The 21712-nt window shown below is 44.7% G+C and overlaps 1 protein-coding gene across 1 annotated transcript in view; it reads left to right on the top strand.

Annotated features, from left to right (window-relative positions):
• LOC126094833 (hemocyte protein-glutamine gamma-glutamyltransferase-like) overlaps positions 1-21712 on the top strand; it is a 369792-nt gene that overhangs the window by 152260 nt on the left and 195820 nt on the right. The window lies entirely within an intron of this gene.

Below are 21712 nucleotides of genomic sequence, written 5' to 3'. Positions count from 1 at the left end.
AAGTCACGGCTGCAAAATACTAACGCGAATTCCTTACGGACGAATGGAAAAACTGGTAGAAGCAGACCTCGAGGTAGATGTTTTGATTCCGTAGAAATGTTGGAACACGTGAGGCAATACTAACCTTACGACTTATCTTAGAAGAAACATTAATGAAAGGCAAACCTACGTTCCTAGCATTTGTAGATTTAGAGAAAGCTTTTGACAATATTGACTGGAACACTCTGTTTCAAATTCTGAAGATGGCAGGGGTAAGATACAGGGAGCGAAAGGCTATTTACAATTTGTACATAAACCAGATGGCATAAGAGTCGAGGGGCATGAAAGGGAAGCAGTGGTTGGGGAGGGAGTGAGACAGGGTTGTAGCCTCTCCCCGATTTATTCAATCTGTATATTGAGCAAGCAGTAAAGGAAACAAAAGAAAAATTCGGAGTAGGTATTAAAATCCATGGAGAAGAAATAAAAACTTTGAGGTTCGCCGATGACATTGTAATTCTGTCAGAGACAGCAAAGAACTTGGAAGAGCAGTTGAACGGAATGGACAGTGTCTTGAAAGGAGGATATAAGATGAACATCAACAAAAGCAAAACGAGGATAATGAAATGTAGTGGAATTAAATTGGGTGATGCTGAGGGAATTAGATTAGGAAATGAGACGCTCAAATTAGTAAATGAGTTTTGCTATTTGGAGAGCAAAATAACTGATGATGGTCGAAGTAGAGAGGATATAAAATCTAGACTGGCAATGGAAAGGAAAGCGTTTCTGAAGAAGAGAAATTTGTTAACATCGAGTATAGATTTAAGCGTCAGGCAGTCGTTCCTAAAAGTATTTGATGGAGTGTAGCCATGCATGGAAGTGAAACATGGACGGTAAATAGTTTGGACAAGAAGAGAATAGAAGCTTTCGAAATGTGGTGCTACAGAAGAATGTTGAGGATTAGATGGGTAGATTACATAACTAACGAGGAGGTATTGAATAGAATTGGGGAGAAGAGGAGTTTGTGGCACAACTTGACAAGAAGAAGGGACCGGTTGGTAGGACATGTTCTGAGGCATCAACGGATCACAAATTTAGCATTGGAGGGCAGCGTGGAGGGTAAAAATCGTAGAGGGAGACCAAGAGATGAATACACTAAGCAGATTCAGAAGGATGTAGGTTGCAGTAAGTACTGGAAGATGAAGAAGCTTGCACAGGATAGAGTAGCATGGAGAGCTCATCAAGCCAGTCTCAGGACTGAAGACCACAACAAAAACATTTGTAACTTTCGTTAATTGTTGTCTAAGTTGCCGGTTCCAATTGTTTAGACAGTTATCTTCCATCTTAGACCTACCACCTTGCTGGAATAACTTGAGAATGTCAGACGATATTCACTTCTCCCCGAGAATAATAAATCATTTATTCTGTTTTTTTATGATATTCACTTCATGTAGCTGTATTTAATTTTTTTTTACTAATCGCAGTCGCTTTCGAAGTGCTCAAGAGCTGATCATCAATCTCACGTGGTGACTATCGACACTCGTAAATTACTACGAGTATCATTTCACAATCAAGTGTGGCTCCATCTTAGCTGCTAACATCAACTAAAATCCAGAATAAAATTTTCACTCTGCAGCGTAGTGTACCCTGATATTAAATGTCCGGGCGGATTAAAACTGTCTGCCGGACCGAGGCTCGAATTCGGGACATTTGCCTTTCGCGGGAAATTGCTCTATCGACTAAGTTACCCAAGCACGACTCACGACCCGTCCTCACAGATTTGCTTCCACCAGCGCCTCATCTCTTACCTTCAAAACATCGCAGAAAATCTCCTGCAAAACTTGCAGGACTGTAACTTCTGGAGGAAAATATACTGCGGACACGGCTTGGTCACAGCCTAGGCATGTTTCCTGAATTGTTTCAGCGCACACTCCGTTGAAGAGTGAAAAATTCATTCTGTAAACATTTCCCAGGCTGTAGTAACGCTATGTCTCGTCAATCTCCTTTTTCTTCTAGTAGTGCTAGTCCTGCAGATTTCGGAAGAGAATTTCTGTGGAGATGAGGTATTGGCTGAAGTAAAGCTGCGAGGAGGGGTCGTGAATCGTGGTTGGGTAGCTCAGTCGGTACAGCACTTGACCGCAAACGGGAAAGGTCGTGGATTGGAGCCCTCGGTCGGGCACACAGTTTGAATATGCCAGGAAGCTTCGTCGACTAAAACACCAGTTCGATCAGTAGTCGAGCGGTAAGAGTAGTCTTCATGCAATGGAGGACTGAGAACAGCACGGCTACTGTTCACTCCATTTTTTTACTACTTTTTAAATTTATTTTCAATAGGCCTTCATAGTTTCTGAGATGCAGCTCAAAGCTACATAGCTTGTAACAAACGAAACATCATTGTTCGTAGGAGTTACAGCAATCTGTCGGTTTTGGAGCATGGACATCCCTATCTCTAGCTTCACCCAACCGCCTCAGAAACCATCCCAAGAAAAATCTATCTTCTAACGGTTCAGAACCACCATAAAGCAGCAGCTTTAGACTCCAACTGACGGTAATAAAACGGCCAATCTGTGTTCACACGAAACCATGGGCAGGTGCCGTTTTACAGGCATCCATACAATAAGTTTGAATCCAATATCGATTTTGGCCAGACCTACCAACAGTAGAGCACAGTGTACCGCAGTTTCTCGCTGAGTAATGTGACACAATTTGAAGACAATGGACGTGTACTCCGGCGAACAGGGACCGTTCAGATTTAGGATTTTCTGTGGTTTCTCGAAATTGCTAAAGGTAAAAATTGGGTGTTTCCTTTGCCAGACATGAGACAGCTCTACTTCACCATCCTTCTAGAGCCTGAACTAATGCTTCGTCTGTAATGACATCATTGTCGCTGGGGCGTTGGAACCCAAGCTTCTCTCTTTTCCCAGGTCCACAGCCTGTTTCCTTGTATTGATGTTCCAGCACTCTTATTGGTGATGGATTCTTTCCTTGGATTTGGTGAGTCACTGCCAAAAACGATTAGATGTTACCCGTCTCACATATTGCTGTTGCCAGAATCCATCCATTAACTTCATACGAGAGCTTGGGTTGTCTACATAACACGTCAGGTGTCAAAGCTCCCAAGGTGGCCAGAGAGGCCCAGAAGAGACCTCAAATTCTAACAAATTCCGGCACTTCAAACGACTGCTCCCAATATTTATCAAGTCTCATGTGCAGTCCAGAGTTCTCAACGAGTGTGTTAAGTGATCACCGAGCGTTTATGCGCATCGCTCTTCTGAGCATATTCTCGTTACAGAACTACACATGTATGGTAGTCCACAGGCATATTTGGGAGTGAACGGCAGTCGGTTTACCCAGGGTCTCGGTTGCTAGTAAATCTCACACACGTAGGGTACAACATCTCAAACAATAGCCGAAGATAGACTCTTACCTGAGTTACCTTCTTATGCTATCTGAATACTCCAAGCTCGACATACACACATTTTGTCCCGTGTCTTTACACATGTAATTTCTGAACATAACAAACGATGCTTCTACGATGACGTATATCGGAATAGTGCTGCTTTTGGAGTGAATTACAGTGGCCGCTGCCCCCCTCCACCCTGAAGCGGTGGATATGCACCAAATTATTTGTATCTGCGCTAGGCGTTCTTTTGTATCAGTTAGGCCCCACAGGGGGGGGGGGGGGCTAGGCTCAGAAAAATTAAAGTTCCCGATTTGCTTCTAAAATATCTTTCCCCGCTTAGAAACACTCTCTCTCACGTTTTTCTTGCTGAAAATCAATCCGTCAATTTACTGTGGTAGATACAACAATCCAGATGCAGCACATCTAGGTAGTAGACTGCTAGTTCAGTGACGTCGTTCCACGGCAGTGAAAATTCTGTCTAGACGTTTGTTTGGTGCAAAGACTTAGAAACATCCTGCATACAGAGTGTTTCAAAACGATACTGACGAATTTCCAGAGGTTTTGAAGGGTCTCATGAGCAACAAACAGGACCAGGAATCTATGCCAGGAAACGACATTCAAGGGCGTCACAAAGCGACTGCGTTACATGGGTCAGCGCTTCCGTAGCAAAGCTGCGTCTGCACGCCGACGAACAATCAGCGGTATTGTTATGACACTTGATGGCGCTGGCTGGTTCCGGCGGAGGTTCGAGTCCTCCCTCGCGCATGGGTGTGTGTGTTTGTCCTGAAGATAATTTAGGTTATGTAGTGTGTAAACTTAGGGACTGATGACCTTAGCAGTTAAGTCCCATAAGATTTCACACATATTTGAACTTTTTTTTTATGGCGCTTTCGGAGCCATCTGACGTCCTGAAAGTTGTCAATCCCATTGAAGTTCCACTTTCCATTCGAAAGAGCGAAACCTCATGTCTGCTGCCATGGCCTGCTATCGTAGTTTGTCGGTATCTGACTGATTTTCACTGACATCAGCTTCATGGATCTTTATTAATTTCATCGCTATCAATGCATACATTGTATTTTACCGTGTTTAATAGAACAGCTCATGTGTGCACCCAATCACGTAGAGACAAACAACAAGTGTTACTGTTAGTAATACATTGATGCCAACACAAGTAATCCCTCGAAATGTACGCCAGTTTCTGCGACATTCTCAACAACGCACGTGTATCTCAGAAGATAACTGTATAAGTGTCACATTACAAATCTAAATCGAACATCAGTCCTGGGTAGGTCCTAGTCATTCTCTCGCTTCTGCCACCTCTGGTAATCACACTTATTTGTGAAAATTTCCAAAGTTCGGTGTCCATGTTAGTTTCCTAAGGAAATTTATTCTGCAGTTTCCCTGCTACCAAATGAAAAACTATTTTATTTTCAATTTTGTCTGAACTTTTCTGAATAGGTTTACATAATAGGTTTCCTTGTCAGGTTTACGTGCTTTTCTTAATACGTTTGGTGTAAATACAATCTCCAACTCTTTCAACAGATTCTTACAGGACGTCGAAACACGCGTTTACGTAATTATTCTCATGACCTCCGCCTGTAGTTTCTGTATTGTGGCCGTGTTTGATGGAGTTGCTCCCTCAAAAACTGTACTACAGCTGATGACTGAGTATACACAGGTGAAGGATGAGCGATATGACACTGGGGTTGGCCACACTGGACCGCCATCCAGGGGGATGAGTGTTCAAGCCCTTGCCTAGCCATCCAGATTTATGATTCCCGTGCTTTCCCTAAACCGCTTAAGGGAGTTTGCAGCCAGAAAAACAAAATTTTTGACATTTTGCAAGACAGGTCTTCCAATATCTTTCAGTCTTACTATAAAAATGGTGTATAGCCTATCTTTATGTGACCTTATTTTTATTATATTGGGTTGGTGCATCAGTTCGTGCCGTTTTTCCCTTAACTTTTATAAATACAACAGGTACACATAATAGAGACTTTAGTCGTAAATAAAATACACTCCTTCACTGTTTACAACTGTCTCCGAACGCTGAGGTAACTTGACCATCCCTCGACTGTAGAAATCACGTGGTTTTGAGCCGAAGAACTCGTCGAGCCATGTTCGGAGCGAATTTACATCCGGAAAGAAAGTTCCTTGAAGTCTATTCGACAGACTGTGGAAAAGGTGAAAATGTGAGGGTGCAAGAACAGGTGTATAAGGCGGCTCCGGAATGACTTCCAACCCAACTCCGGTATAGTGCTTTTTGTCAGTCTAGCACATGCGGGCGGCTATTGTCGTGGAGCAGCTTCACTTCAAGGAGTCTTTCTGGGCGTTGTTCTTGGTTTGCGTCTGCAAGACGTCTCAGTTGTTGATAATAAATGTCAGCCATTCTGGTTACACCTAGGGGGAAGAAATTCGTAGTACACCAAACTTTCGCTGTTCCATTAGAGACATAATATTATCATTTGTGGATGCGCGCAGTCTCCTTACGGGGAGTTGACGAGTTGTTTGGGCTCAACCATTCCTTTCTTTTTCTAATGTTAGCATGAAGACACCATTTCTCGTCACCAGTAGGGTTGCAGGATAGGAATGGTCGGTGTTGTTCACGAGCCAATTGATGACAAACAAGCGCAAATGCACATATGGCCACCCGCTGTTCTTTTGTGGTTTTGACTTAGGGCAAGTGGTAGACATATACCCGATTTTCGAACATTCCCTATCACCTGCAGTGGTGGAATGCTCACAGTTCATCACATTTTCCAGTTCTCGAGTACCGTGATGCGGATCATTCTTGATTAATGCTTTTAAGCGATCTTCATTAAACCCCGTAGGGTTTCCTGAACGTGGAGAGTCACTAATATAAAATGCTCCTTCTTGTAACGAGTTCATTTTCTTACCGTGCTCTGTCCAATGGCGTTACCCCCATACACGGCAGAAAGGTTTCTAGCTGCAACAGCTTCTGTCACCCCTCTACTGAATGGAAACAGAAGAATATGTCGAAAATGTTCCAATTTGCACTCAATTTCCTAACGTCCACAGCTCCACTCGCTGTCTCCAAAAGAAAAAATGACAATAAGTAAACTCAAATAGCAACAGTGAGCTACAAATAGAAAATGACAATCAATAAATGAACCTATAACCAGCGAAACACCAACATGCAAAACAAAAGCCCTACGAACTTTTGTACCAACGTAATATTACATGCGCATCTCGGAAACTACCTCATTTCGGACATGTGTCCCTTTAGACGCGCTTCCAAAGCCTTAAAGTGTGTAGTTGAAGCAAATTCATATGAGAATGTGAAGATAAAGAAACTAGAGTGTAATGGACACGCACAGAAGTGGATGGCCACACGCCTCAGAAAATTAAAACAAATTCTTCGCACCACAACATTGTCAGATGGGAAGTCACTGAGTGATCGACTGACTGATACAATAATTTTTCAGCTTCTGCAGTAGTATAGAATGGCCATGAGGAATAACAGAAGTGATTTAGAAAATATGAAGAAAGCAGGCTCCACAAACTCTGAACTAAAAGAAAACCGATACATTCATTTTGCCCATCTGGACTTGAATCATGGTGTCAATACCGGAAGGCTGAAGTTTTGTGAATGCATTTTGAGCATAAGAACTCTATTCCTGAGGCGGTTATAGAACCGATCAAGGGAATTTATAGGAACCTAACTCACTCGGACCTCCTCGGAAACTGTCTACATGGGCGGATTCAGACTACCAATGAGCCTTTCAGTAATACCGTCTGGATGAGACTGACCAAAAATGTGATTGTAGGGTTAAATACAGTGAAATGAGCAGTTAGTGACGCTGTATTAACATTTGAGGGGAGGTTTACTATATTTCGGTTCAAAAAATCGATTTTTTTAAACTGCATTTTTGGATCCATAAAAGTGTTTAGAATCCACCCTGAACCAGTTTTCCGAACACGGAACGGAAATGTTTGTTATTCGCGGTTGAACAAAAAAATGCACCTGCCTGAAATCGGCCTTTTCCATGCACCAGTTTTTTTCTTTCGGAGGACGAGTTATTGTAGCGGTGCTTGGGAGGAAACACATAAAATTCAAATTGAAGTTTGAACGCGTGTGTTTGGAAGTTAGCCCCCAAGCATTTGCATTCTGGTGCGAAGACTATGGAGATTGTGACTTTCCTGGCAGTGAGCAGCTTCAACGAAGGGTATTCAGCAATTCTGAAGACCATGACAACGATGGACGTCACCCTGGGACTCTATTCGACGCAGTTCGCCAAGCATTCGGACGACCACCGGATTCAAGAGGCCGGAAACCGCTTGTCACCGGCCGTACGAGCGGCGCTGGAGCAGCGCAGGATGGCCCAGATCGAGCAAAACGCCCGCTACGAGGAAGTGGAAGGACTAGTTTACGGAACCGGAATATCAGATTGAACGTACGTTGCATAATATTGCATTTATATGTAGTCAACATTTCAAACGCGTTTTTCTCGAAATGACTTTTTTTTTTTTTAATCGAGCTGTATGGTGACTTCAAATCTACTGAACCGATTGGCATGATTCTCTTTCCGACGAAGCTAGCTAAATTGTCTAGGAGTTGTACCACTTTTATTCCGATCCATCAACTATAAATATTTTTACTTGGCCGACGAAGTCGGAAATTCGATGAAAGAAACCCTATTTTTTGAAACGGCCGCCATTTTGTTTCCAATGGTCCAAATAACTTAAGCGAGCTACAACTCCTAAAGAATCTTATATACTTCGCTAACGTCAACTCAATTTTGATTTCAGACGAACCGGTTGACCTGTGATATACCGCGCGTGGAGGTCTACATCGAAATTTTGTTTCATTCCGACGGCACTTTCGCCTTTGCTCTTCGACATTTCCGGTCGAAAAAATTCCAGTTTGTAGAGGAAATATCAGGTAACAATTGGACCAAATTTGACATTGATATCTATACAACAGCCCGAGAAAAAAAATTCTCAAAGAACATGCTTTTTTCGGGCCAAATAGTAAACCTCCCCTTAACGATAGACAAATGGGGATAACAAGAGTTCTGGCCCATCTTCACATGACACTAGGCTGTCGTACTATAAGGAAGTCGAAATTATTAGACCAAGTCGAGACATGCACAGGTCCAGGGTGCAGCCGAGTTCGCCACCTAAGAAGCAAGGTCAACGACGCGGAAAATGCTTTAGAGAAGGAGGGCGGATAACAAGATGACGCTGATCAAGCTGCTGGGTGCTTTTAAGCCCTAATTTAAAAATATGAGTGAGCTTTTATCACTGTAAATTTGAAGCGCGATTTCCTGAAAAAGACTTGTTTTGTACTTTATGTACCTATACATCAAAAACTGCTTGTGATAGCTACTCGATAATTTGTGACCTGTTTTATTACAATGTTCTGTACCTACTGAAGCACAATCATGGCAGTGTTTTGAATAGGTATGTACCTAGGGGCTTACGTCTACAAGTATATCACAATAGAAACTGACATAATTTAAAAAAAATTATAAATCGGGTTCTTTTGTATCTTATCTCTTACTTCTGCTTCTTTAGACACAAACAACGGACAAATTACCTCTAAAAATTTTTATTGTTATCTTCATCGGTTCCAGAGATAAAACTACATAAACTTGGCTTATTTAGCATTGATCGCATAGGCCCCGCAAACTGCCCTTTAGGCAAGTGCGGGGGTGGTCCTCTGAAAGAGCACGATCGATTTCCTTCCTTAATCCGTTGTTGACAAGACTCTAAATCGTCTATAGACTCTAAATCCTCTATAGACAATGGTAATGTATTGCGAATAAATAAAAAGAAGGATCCTTTATTGTATGATTATATGATAGCGGAACAAACACTAGTAGCAGTTACTTCTGTAAAATATCTGGGAGTATGCGTACGGGACGATTTGAAGTCGAATGATCATATAAAATTAACTGTTGGTGAAGCGGGTGCCAGGTTGAGATTCATTGGGAGAGTCCTTAGAACACGTAGTCCATCAACAAAGGAGGTTGCCTACAAAACACTCGTTCGACCTATACTTGAATATTGCTCACAGTGTGGGATCCGTACCAGGTCGGGTTGACAGAGGAGACGGAGAAGATCCAAAGAAGAGCGGCGCGCTTCGTCACAGGGTTATTTGGTAAGCGTTATAGCGTTACGGAGATGTTTAGCAAACTCAAGTGCCAGACTCTGCAAGAGAGGCGCTCTGCATCGCGGTGTAGCTTGCTGTTCAGGTTTCGAGAGGGTGCGTTTCTGGATGAGGTATCGAATATATTGCTTCCCCCTACTTATACCTCCCGAGGAGATCACGAATGTAAAATTAGAGAGATTCGAGCGCGCACAGAGGCTTTCCGGCAGCCGTTGTTCCCGCGAACCATACGCGACTGGGACAGGAAAAAGAGGTAATGACAGTGGCACGTAAAGTGCCCTCCGCCACACACTGTTGGGTGGCTTGCGGAGTATAAATGTAGACGTAGATGTAGATGTAGATTCATTCTTTCTTCGTAAGTACGAGGCACTTGTTATGCACTCATGACAGGACTCTAAGGGCATGAAACGCTGATTGCACTTCGCTCAGTGCTCATTTCATTCCATCTGAACTGACAGTGAACATGCATTATGAAAAGTCTGCTGAATCTATCGAATTATCATCGATTGTAACACGATAGTATTATTTCCCCTCTTGGAAATATGTTATGTTAAGCCCTCAGCTGCGTGAAAAGCCGTTCATTTCAGCCACACATATTCTTGTTGAGTTTCGTATTTTCATAAACTCGAGTGTATTTTCGAGCCTATTACAGCCCATTCTGCTCTTGATAAATGGACCGTATGTACGATGAACAAGCGACGGAAGCTCATTGAGGGGTGTCATGCATAACTCGCGGTGCTTTGGTTCGCTTTGGTGGCACTTAACCGCACATGAGAGATCGTAATGGCATCATTAAGCCGTGTGCCGTCTGGCCTTGTCGTTCTGTCTATCCATTCGCCGTGTTCTCCACCAACGATCTGCTTATTAACGTGACGTAGCGCTCGAATCGCGAGCAATTCCAATGCGAAGCGCAAGGGCAAAACAGCATCCGCCAGCGACTGCCCCTATTCCAAACGAACTTCACGCCAGTCTGTTTCACTTGATGAATCGTAGCGAACACATTCCCACTCTTATTTGCCTGCTGCTTGCGAGTGTTATTATAGTGGTGCATTTCCCCTAAGTAGATCATTTTCGTAAATTCAACACACCTGTACGTCGTAAGTTAAAGAAAATTCGTGACTCAATTATTTGTTTACGATCCTTTTGATTTCGCCTAATGAAAGAACATAAAAATAATTAATGTAATTTCTAGATTTTAATTGTGAAGTTAAAGAAAGGCACCTATGTTAAAGTCAAAATTTTCCTCACGCTACTGGATTTGCTCATTCCTTATTTAAATTAATTTTTATGTTTGTATATTGCTCTATGTTTACTAGTGTTTCTAGTCAATTTTGAGGACTTCGTTAACAATGGGACCCAAACGTAAACATGTTCGTTCCTAATTTCAAGATCTCCATGCTAGTGGTATGTGTAACATCAAAATGGGTATTGGTCCAAAAACAGCTATGCTCTGAGTTAATAAAGGCTATCGTAGTGTAAGTGAACGCAACGGAGTTGGACAACCAACAAAACTCACAGCAAACATTGAAAATAAAATAATACATGCCGGTAAACGATAAAAATGGCTTTGGGAAACTCGGGAAATGGTCCCGGTGGAGGTTCGAGTCCTCCCTCGGTCATGGGTGTGTGTGTTTGTCCTTAGGATAATTCAGGTTAAGTAGTGTATAAGCATAGGGACTGATGACCTTAGCAGTTAAGTCTCACAAAATTTCACACACGTTTGAACATTTGAACAACTCGGGCAATCGCCAAACATCTAAATTTCGCAGAAGACTAGCAACAGAGACAGAACACCATCGGTAGAATAGTTGTAAAAGATGTAAAACAGTCCTCGGAAAACAAACTTACGTACAACAATAAAACAGATGCTGCCAGAAAAAAATTATTGTTGGTAGTCAGGAATTTTGTGAAAGAATAATGTCTGACAGTTTCTGCAATGCCATCCCTGAAGGAAAGAGGAAGCGGATGCGCATTCTGTTTACAGACGAGTCTTCAATAGAGCTTTAAGTAAATCTCAACAAACAAAATGCCAGAATCCGTACAAATTAACCAGAAAAAATTTCCCCAGTCTATAGGCCAAAGCAAGGATTGAAGGTAAAGTCGGTGACGACATTTATGGGTACGGAAAAACTGAACTACGTATGGATCTTCAGTGGTGATTATTGCAGGGAAAAGATAGTTCCTCTCTATACTCAAGCAGTTCAGAACGGTCTTTTTCAAAATCCAGACAGTGGTGTTCTTTTGCAAGGTGTTGCAACAGTTCACACAGTCAAACACCGGTGTTCTGAAGAGAGCGTTGCCTGTTGTTTGGGATGGCTGGACCGGAAACAGTCCAGAGCTAAGCCCTATACAGCGCTAATGGGCCGGACTACAGGAAGCAGTCTTCAAACAGCCTCATCGACTGAACAGAGACCAGCTGATTGCACGTGTTCAGGAGTCAGCCCTGAAGAGAGTGCAGCGCTCTCTGAGAGCTTTGACAGACGAGTTGAAGAATATCTTCGTAAACAGGGAAGCCAATGAAATACATAAAAGTGAACAGATGGCTGTCAAAATCATTCATTCAAATGGAGTGATGTGCTTTTGTAGAAAAAAAGAATTGTGTATAATACAAATATTCTTAAACGCGTGAGGAAAAAACTTTGCAATCACCCTGTAAGTATCGTTTTGGTCACTTTTCACTAAGTAGCTTCAAAAGGTACCCACACTCGACGGTCGTAACATCTGCTACTGGAATCAGGTGCGCTTCCTGACTATTTGATCTTAAATAACTTTGTATTCGAGGCAGAGATTTTACATCCGTTTTCATCGACACGAATAACGACCAGCGGAGCATCAATGAAGACCAACGCATTTTTATAATCTCCGAGACACAGACTAAAACTGTTTTTTTAAATAAACCTGAGGGATTTTCTGTGAAAGAATATCAGATCTCTGTGAGGAAATTTCTGCAGGTATGACAAGCAAAAATCGAGTAAAATTTATTAAATATGAGTCTTTTTATTCTGATGCTGCGGCAATTTGATTCGCACACTGTTTAGTCAACATTACATGGAAACTAGTGACACTACGGCAAGGAGTAGGCTATGTTTTACGCCAGTCTAAACGATGACCTGCCATTGAGACACGAGATCTCACAATTAAAACTACCGGCAACGTGCTGTGCACATACAGTATAGCAGGAAGTATTCAGGAATAAATTTGTAAGTGACTTGGAGGTACCTAAACAGGGTGCGACACACAGGGTGTTGGGCGTGTAAGTGCAGATATTGTGATCGTTGGTACCTGAATAGGTACTCAATTCAATGTAAGAGTTGTTTTTTGTCTGCATCCAAGTCTTACCGCGAACAGGTCACGTAATTTTCTACTGGATGTTCTCTGCAAGTTCGAAACGGCACCTTGCACCTCTAAGTTGCTACGCCTGTTAGTATAGACTAACCATTTTGCGTCCACGGGTACACACTTCAACAACTGATATGCTGCCAAGGGCAAAATAAGCGTTAGCGGCTTGCTCTTGCGACACATGTTTGGAGTTAATAACGAATCTAAAAACGTAAGACTCGTACTAGGTGTAGTTATTAGTCTGCAAATGAAGCAAATACCGATTTCTTTTTAAAAGTGAACATGAACAGTGACAACCGCAACAAACTTTTTTTGTCAGGTTACTGGTTTCGGTCTGTTTTAGACCACCCTCAGACCTGACACCATGATGGTAGACGGTGGTTGTGAACGGAGCTGGCGCTGCGATTCCACGAACGCTAACTGCCATTCTTGGAGTCTAGCGCCAGCTCCGTTCACAGCCATCATGGTGTAAGGTCTGAAGATGGTCCAAAACAGACCTAAACCGATAACCTCATAATAAAAGAAGTTTCTTGCGATTGTGACTGTTCATGTTCGGTTCTAAGTAACAAAAAGATAACAAAATGCTGTGCTCCAAGAGAAATGTTCTCAAAACTTACAAATACTGATGTAATGTTGTTTAGTGCACTGTCCTCAGTCACCACCAAAGTACCTGCCGCTATATCCCTAACATCTGTATAGTACACACATCTGGCACTCCGACCCGGCGCTGATAACCACGGAGTTGAGCGCCCCACAAACCAAACATCATCATCATCTGGCACCTCTCGCTGCTACGTTGATACTAATCCGAATCGAACAGAGCCTGGATGAGAGTTACGAACGTGTCATTCCGCTCTACTCCAACTTTATCGTAGAGTTCATGAGTCGTGGCTGGCGAATGGTGGCCAGCCAGTCTCTCGGCACTTGGCGGCGACCTTGTGTTTTCAGAGAGTGAGAGACCACCCGCTCTCTACATATTAGTCCAAAACCCACTCTATCTAGGTGGGTCACAACACCACAGGCAGCACGCCATCCTATATCGAAGATAGAACAAAGTAACTGACCTCAACACGTCACAAATGGAACGGCTACTGCCCAAATTACCGGCTATACGAACGGGGGGTGATGTCGTTGTGTATCCACTGTACCATCATGTCAGGTGCTGCACTCTTATGACGATGACGAATGCAGTCGGGCGACGTTCGTTTCCCTCGGAGCCTCCCCTCAGATGTGGTGCAGTACCCAGGAGAGTGTCTCGTCTGGAAACAGCACGGGTCGAGTGTTGCCTTAGATGGCACCACCGCTGCACCTCCTCTCTGCTGGTGCTTCAGGGTAAGCTGCAACAATGGTCGCCGTGGTGACAGTCCGTTGCTCCACATGTCGCCACACTGTCCATGCAGGCTCTCATGGAGCAGTTTTACGTCGTATTTTGATATGCTATTCATACAGAGACTCAAACATTCTGAAGATTATTGTTAGTATCTCCCATGACAGGAAAGTAGACAATTTTATCCAGTCTTCTCTGTCACAAGAGAGGAGCCAACGTATCTTTTTCAGAGACAGTTTTCAGATGATGTTGACGACGTTACACTCTTTGGAGTACTGAAGTTATCTGTAATAAAATATAGGGAGGGAAGGATTATCTACAGAATCAAGACCGCAATTCTAAGATCCGAAAGATTGCAGACAGTAATTGGGAAGCGAGTGCATCAGGATTGCTGGCTGTCCTTCATACACTCCTGGAAATTGAAATAAGAACACCGTGAATTCATTGTCCCAGGAAGGGGAAACTTTATTGACACATTCCTGGGGTCAGATACAATACATGATCACACTGACAGAACCACAGGCACATAGACACAGGCAACAGAGCATGCACAATGTCGGCACTAGTACAGTGTATATCCACCTTTCGCAGCAATGCAGGCTGCTATTCTCCCATGGAGACGATCGTAGAGATGCTGGATGTAGTCCTGTGGAACGGCTTGCCATGCCATTTCCACTGGCGCCTCAGTTGGACCAGCGTTCGTGCTGGACGTGCAGACCGCGTGAGACGACGCTTCATCCAGTCCCAAACATGCTCAATGGGGGACAGATCCGGAGATCTTGCTGGCCAGGGTAGTTGACTTACACCTTCTAGAGCACGTTGGGTGGCACGGGATACATGCGGACGTGCATTGTCCTGTTGGAACAGCAAGTTCCCTTGCCGGTCTAGGAATGGTAGAACGATGGGTTCGATGGCGGTTTGGATGTACCGTGCACTATTCAGTGTCCCCTCGACGATCACCAGTGGTGTACGGCCAGTGTAGGAGATCGCTCCCCACACCATGATGCCGGGTGTTGGCCCTGTGTGCCTCGGTCGTATGCAGTCCTGATTGTGGCGCTCACCTGCACGGCGCCAAACACGCATACGACCATCATTGGCACCAAGGCAGAAGCGACTCTCATCGCTGAAGACGACACGTCTCCATTCGTCCCTCCATTCACGCCTGTCGCGACACCACTGGAGGCGGGCTGCACGATGTTGGGGCGTGAGCGGAAGACGGCCTAACGGTGTGCGGGACCGTAGCCCAGCTTCATGGAGACGGTTGCGAATGGTCCTCGCCGATACCCCAGGAGCAACAGTGTCCCTAATTTGCTGGGAAGTGGCGGTGCGGTCCCCTACGGCACTGTGTAGGATCCTACGGTCTTGGCGTGCATCCGTGCGTCGCTGCGGTCCGGTCCCAGGTCGACGGGCACGTGCACCTTCCGCCGACCACTGGCGACAACATCGATGTACTGTGGAGACCTCACGCCCCACGTGTTGAGCAACTCGTCGGTACGTCCACCCGGACTCCCGCATGCCCACTATACGCCCTCACTCAAAGTCCGTCAACTGCACATACGGTTCACGTCCACGCTGTCGCGGCATGCTACCAGTGTTAAAGACTGCGATGGAGCTCCGTATGCCACGGCAAACTGGCTGACACTGACGGCGGCGGTGCACAAATGCTGCGCAGCTAGCGCCATTCGACGGCCAACACGGCGGTTCCTGGTGTGTCCGCTGTGCCGTGCGTGTGATCATTACTTGTACAGCCCTCTCGCAGTGTCCGGAGCAAGTATGGTGGGTCTGACACACCGGTGTCAATGTGTTCTTTTTTTCCATTTCCAGGAGTGTATTACTGGATGTATACAATGAGCGACTAATAAAGGAATCTACGGAGAAATTCGGAAAATGAATCAAAGCTCAGTGAGAAGGAATAAAAACTTAAAGGCTTAAGAGAGTCGTTGTAGTTCTGACAGAGGAATCTCAAGATCAGTTGAACGAAATGTACCGTGTCTTGATTAGAAGTACACTGGTGTCCAAATTTAAAGCAACAAACCACCATTTCCGCATCGTGCGTCTAATTGACGATGCGGTAATACAGACTGTCAACAGATGTCCGTACGATAGTGTCCTGCACGTAAGATGATATTCTGACCAACGGACAACCACGCCAGCGATGACTTCAGGGCACCTGTCAATCTGAATAACGTTTGCCGGGTATTCCCGCATCCACAATCGCTGTGTACACAGTCGCAGACAGTGCAATATGCCACAGAGAAGACGCCCACCAGGCTGTGTGCGGTGGAGATGCATGGGGAGAATGTAAGCAGGACAGTCCCAAACTGATGTGGCTCGATGACTTAATGTGAATCGTTCTGTTGTTTTTCCGATGTGGCGATAATTTATAGAGATCGAAAGTGCATCACAAAGACCAGCGCTGGGCCGACCACGTGTAACATCAGGAAGAGAGAACCATTATTTAGCTGTAAGGGCATGACGGTGCCGCCTTAGTACCGCACGGCAACTGGCATCTGACCTCGCAGCATCCACTGTACGTGCTGTAGCGAGGCAAACTGTGTACAGAAGGCTTCGGCACAGTGGGTGGTGGTGGTGGTAGTGATGGTGGTGGTAAGTTCCTATGGTACCAAACTGCTGAGGTCATCGGTCCCTAGGCTTACACACTACTTAATCTAACGTAAACTAACTTACGCTAAGGGCAACACACACACCCTTGCCCGAGGGAGGACTCGAACCTCCGACAGAGGGAGCCGCGCGATCCGTGGCAAGGTGCCTGGGACCACGCGGGTACCCCTCACGGTGGCAGAGTGGCCTTTACTGTCGGAGACCTGCTGTATGTGTACATCCGAAGCGCCTTCAAAGAAACCTAGTAGATAGTGTCGGAGGTTCCATGCGGCTTTTCGCGGATGATGCTGTAGTATACAGAGAAGTTGCAGCATTAGAAAATTGTAGAGAAATGCAGGAAGATCTGCAGCGGATAGGAACTTGGTGCAGGGAGTGGCAACTGACCCTTAACATAGATAAATGTAATGTATTGCGAATACATAGAAAGAAGGATCCTTTATTGTATGATTATATGATAGCGGAACAAACACTGGTAGCAGTTACTTCTGTAAAATATCTGGGAGTATGCGTGCGGAACGATTTGAAGTGGAATGATCATATAAAATTAATTGTTGGTAAGGCGGGTACCAGGTTGAGATTCATTGGGAGAGTCCTTAGAAAATGTAGTCCATCAACAAAGGAGGTGGCTTACAAAACACTCGTTCGACCTATACTTGAGTATTGCTCATCAGTGTGGGATCCGTACCAGATCGGGTTGACGGAGGAGATAGAGAAGATCCAAAGAAGAGCGGCGCGTTTCGTCACAGGGTTATTTGGTAACCGTGATAGCGTTACGGAGATGTTTAACAAACTCAAGTGGCAGACTCTGCAAGAAAGGCGCTCTGCATCGCGGTGTAGCTTGCTGTCCAGGTTTCGAGAGGGTGCTTTTCTGGATGAGGTATCGAATATTTTGCTTACCCCTACTTATACCTCCCGAGGAGATCACGAATGTAGAATTAGAGAGATTAGAGCGCGCACGGAGGCTTTCAGACAGTCGTTCTTCCCGCGAACCATACGCGACTGGAACAGGAAAGGGAGGTAATGACAGTGGCACGTAAAGTGCCCTCCGCCACACACCGTTGGGTGGCTTGCGGAGTGTAAATGTAGATGTAGATGTAGAAGGGAACGTCTATAGTAGAGCCATCAACATGCCACCTGGAAGGTCGAACAGTGGCCCGACGTTCTTTTCACAGATGAGTCCCGATATGGTTCCAAATGGTTCAAATGGCTTTGAGAACTATGGGACTTAACTTCTAAGTTCATCAGTCCCCTAGAACTTAGAACTACTTAAACCTTACTAACCTAAGGACATCACACACATCCATGCCCGAGGCAGGATTCGATCCTGCGACCGTAGCAGTCGCGCGGTTCCAGACTGTAGCGCCTAGAACCGCTCGGCCACCCCGGCTGGCGATATGGTCTGGACAGTGATTCTCAGTGTATTCGCATCTGGATGGAACGTGGAACAAGATTTAGGGACCCAAACACTGTGGAAAGAGACTGATATCGAGGATGATCTCTAATGGGGTCGTCATGGATTATGCTGACCATTGGAACTCTTCATGAAACTGTACGATTAAATCGGGAAGGTTTAACTGCTATCAGGTATCGTGACCAGATGTCGGGATCTCACGTGCGGTTGTTGTGAAGTGCTGTGGGCCCAGACTTCGTACTGCTGGACGATAATGCTCCATCTCCTAGAGCACTGGTGGTTGATGTTTTCCTGGAAACGGAATATACTGCACGCCTGGCGTGGCCTGCTCGCTCTTTCGATTTGAGTCCCATAGATCACGTCCGGCATGCACTAGAGACGGCCTGCATCACGTCAGTATTCACCAACCCAAGACTTGTGAGCAGAGGTGCAGGAAGAATCGGCATTATTGCCTCAACAAGAGATTGATGACGTCATTCACAGCACGCCCGGCGTTTGTCAGGCCTATACTGGTGCCAGAGATGGTCACACCTCATACTGAGCACATTAACCAGTTGTCGGAATGTGTGTGTAAATCCATTGAGTTAGAGAAAACGAAGAACATTTTTTGTCTACGTGTTGTAGTTCTTTACGTTCTGTATTCTTTACATTGTTTTTACTTTACTATCACCTGATTAAACTGTGGTAAAATTTCGGTGTGCTGCTTTAATTTTGGACACCAGTGTATATAAACTAGACATATAAAAAGTAACACAACGGTATTGGAAAGAATTAGACTTAAGTCGGTGCTGGAGTGGATTAGAATAGGAAATGAGACGCTGAAAATTGTAGAACAGATTTGCTGTTTGGAGGGGAACAGCCTGAGTACTCTTAAAGTAATGAGGCCGTGACGAGAAAATCTTACATGACCAAGATAAAACGTTAATGTCGATTATAAATTAAACTGTCAGGAAGTTTTCATTGAAGGCCATAGAGAAGTGAGAAGTGGCCGCTAAACAGTACAAATAAGAAAATGAAACTGCGAACTCCTTTGAAATTTGGCATTACACTAAAATGTTGAATATTAGGTGGGTAAACCGAGAAAATAATGAAGTAGTTATTGAAACTGAGTAGGAGGAAACTTCATGGCACAGCTCGACTAAAAGAAGGAATAAGTAGACAGACCTACCTTGAGGCATCGAGGAATACTGGGGTTGGTAGTGGAGCGCTGTGAGGGGTGGGGGGGGGGGGTGAGACCTAGACCTGAATATTCATACAGTAGGCAAACTGAATAGCATTGGCACATAGGGAACACACACGACACAGATCTGTAAGTTCACGCTATTGGTGATAAGTTGAGAAAGCCGTCCCGAAACACATGTGCTACAAAACGCCACTGTTTCCTGCGCATGTACCCCGACATCAATATGGGATATGATCACCATGCACACGTACACAGGCCACACAACGGGTTGGCATACTCTGGATCAGGTGGTCAGACAGCTCCCATTCTTGCACCAGTGCGTGTCGGAGCTCCTGAAGTGTCCTAGGGGTTTGAAGACGTGCAGCGGTACGTCGACCAGGAGCATCCCAGACGTGCTCGATGGGTTTTAGGTCTGGAGAACAGGTACTCATCTACGATGGAAGCTCGGTGGGGCCGTGCGTTATCATCCATTAGGAGGAAGGTGGGACCCACTGAACCCCTGAAAAGGCAGACATACTGGTGCAAACTGACGTCCCGATACACCTGATCTATTACAGTTCCTCTGTCAAAGACATGCAGGGGTGTACGTGTACCAATCATAATCCCACCCCACACCATTAAACCACGACCTCCATACGGGTTCCTTTCAAGAACATTAAGAGGTTGGTATCTGGTCCCTGGTTCACGCCAGATGAAAACCCAGCGAGAATCACTGTTCAGACTGTACGTGGACTCGTCAGTGAACATAACCTGGGACTACTGTTCCAATGACCATGCACTGTGTTCTTGACACCAGGCTTTACGGACTCTCCTGTAACCAGGGGTCAGTGGAATTCACCTTGCAGGTCTCCGCGCAAATAAACCATGTCTGTTCAGTCGTCTGTAGACTGTGTGTCTGGAGACAACTGTTCCAGTGGTTGCGGTAAGGTCCTGAGCAAGGCTACCTGCAGTACTCCGTAGTCGTCTGCGGGCACCGATGGTGAGATATCGGTCTTCTTGTGGTGTTGTACACTGTGGACGTCCCGTACTGTAGCGCCTGGACACATTTCCTGTCTCCTGGAATCGTTGCCATAATCTTGAGATCACACTTTGTGGCAAACGGAGGGCCCGTGCTACGACCTGTTGTGTTTGATCAGCCTCCAGTCGCCCTAGTATTCTACCCCTCATAACGTCATCAATATGTGTTCTTTGAGTCATTTTCAACACACAGTCACCATTAGCAAGTCTGAAAACGTCTGCACACTTAGTCGCTGCACCGTACCCTCACATGCACCAACACTCCTCTGCGTATGTGGACTGCTGCCAGCGCCACCGTGCGACGACCGCATGTCAAATGCACCACATGGCCATACCCTGAGGTGATTTAAACTCGCAAACCACCCACCAGAGCGTTGTTTCACCATGTAACAGCATTATCCTTAATTTATGAGCTGAGTGTAGATGTCAGGCAACAAAGATATGTAATAGATAATTAAACTGGCGTTCTACGGATCGGAGAGTGGAATGTCAGATCCCTTAATCGGGCACGTAGGTTAGAAAATTTAAAAAGGGAAATGGATAGGTTAAAGTGAGATATAGTGGGAATTAGTGAAGTTCGGTTGCAGGAGGAACAAGACTTTTGGTCAGGCGAATACAGAATTATAAACACATAATCAAATAGAGGTAGTGCAGGAGTAGGTTTAATAATGAATAAAAAAAATAGGAGTGCGGGTAAGCCACTACAAACAGCATAGTGAACGCATTATTGTGGCCAAGATAGACACGAAGCCCACGCCTACTACAGTAGTACAAGTTTATATGCCAACTAGCTTTGCAGATGACGAAGAAATTGAAGAAATGTATGATCAAATCAAAGAAATTACTGAGATAGTGAAGGGAGACGAAAATTTAATAGTCATGGGTGACTGGAATTCAGTTGTAGGAAAGGGGAGAGAAGGAAACGTAGTAGGTGAATATGGATTGGGGCTAGGAAATGAAAGAGGAAGCCGCCTGGTAGAATTTTGCACAGAACGCAACTTAATCGTAGCTAACACTTGGTTCAAGAATCATGAAAGAAGGCTGTATACATGGAAGAAGCCTGGAGATACTGACACGTTTCAGATAGATTATATAATGGTAAGACAGAGATTTAGGAACCAGGTTTTAAATTGTAAGACATTTTCAGGGGCAGATGTGGACTCTGACCACAATCTATTGGTTATGAACTGTCGATTAAAACTGAAGAAACTGCAAAAAGGTGGCAATTTAAGGAGATGGGACCTGGATAGAATGACTAAACCAGAGGTTGTACAGAGTTTCACGAAGAGCATTAGGTAACA

The sequence above is a fragment of the Schistocerca cancellata genome, chromosome 8 (genome assembly GCF_023864275.1).
Source record: "Schistocerca cancellata isolate TAMUIC-IGC-003103 chromosome 8, iqSchCanc2.1, whole genome shotgun sequence".
Lineage (NCBI taxonomy): Eukaryota > Metazoa > Arthropoda > Insecta > Orthoptera > Acrididae > Schistocerca > Schistocerca cancellata.
The sequence above is the reverse complement of the archived record's forward strand: the minus strand, read 5'-3'. Positions and strand labels throughout refer to the sequence as shown.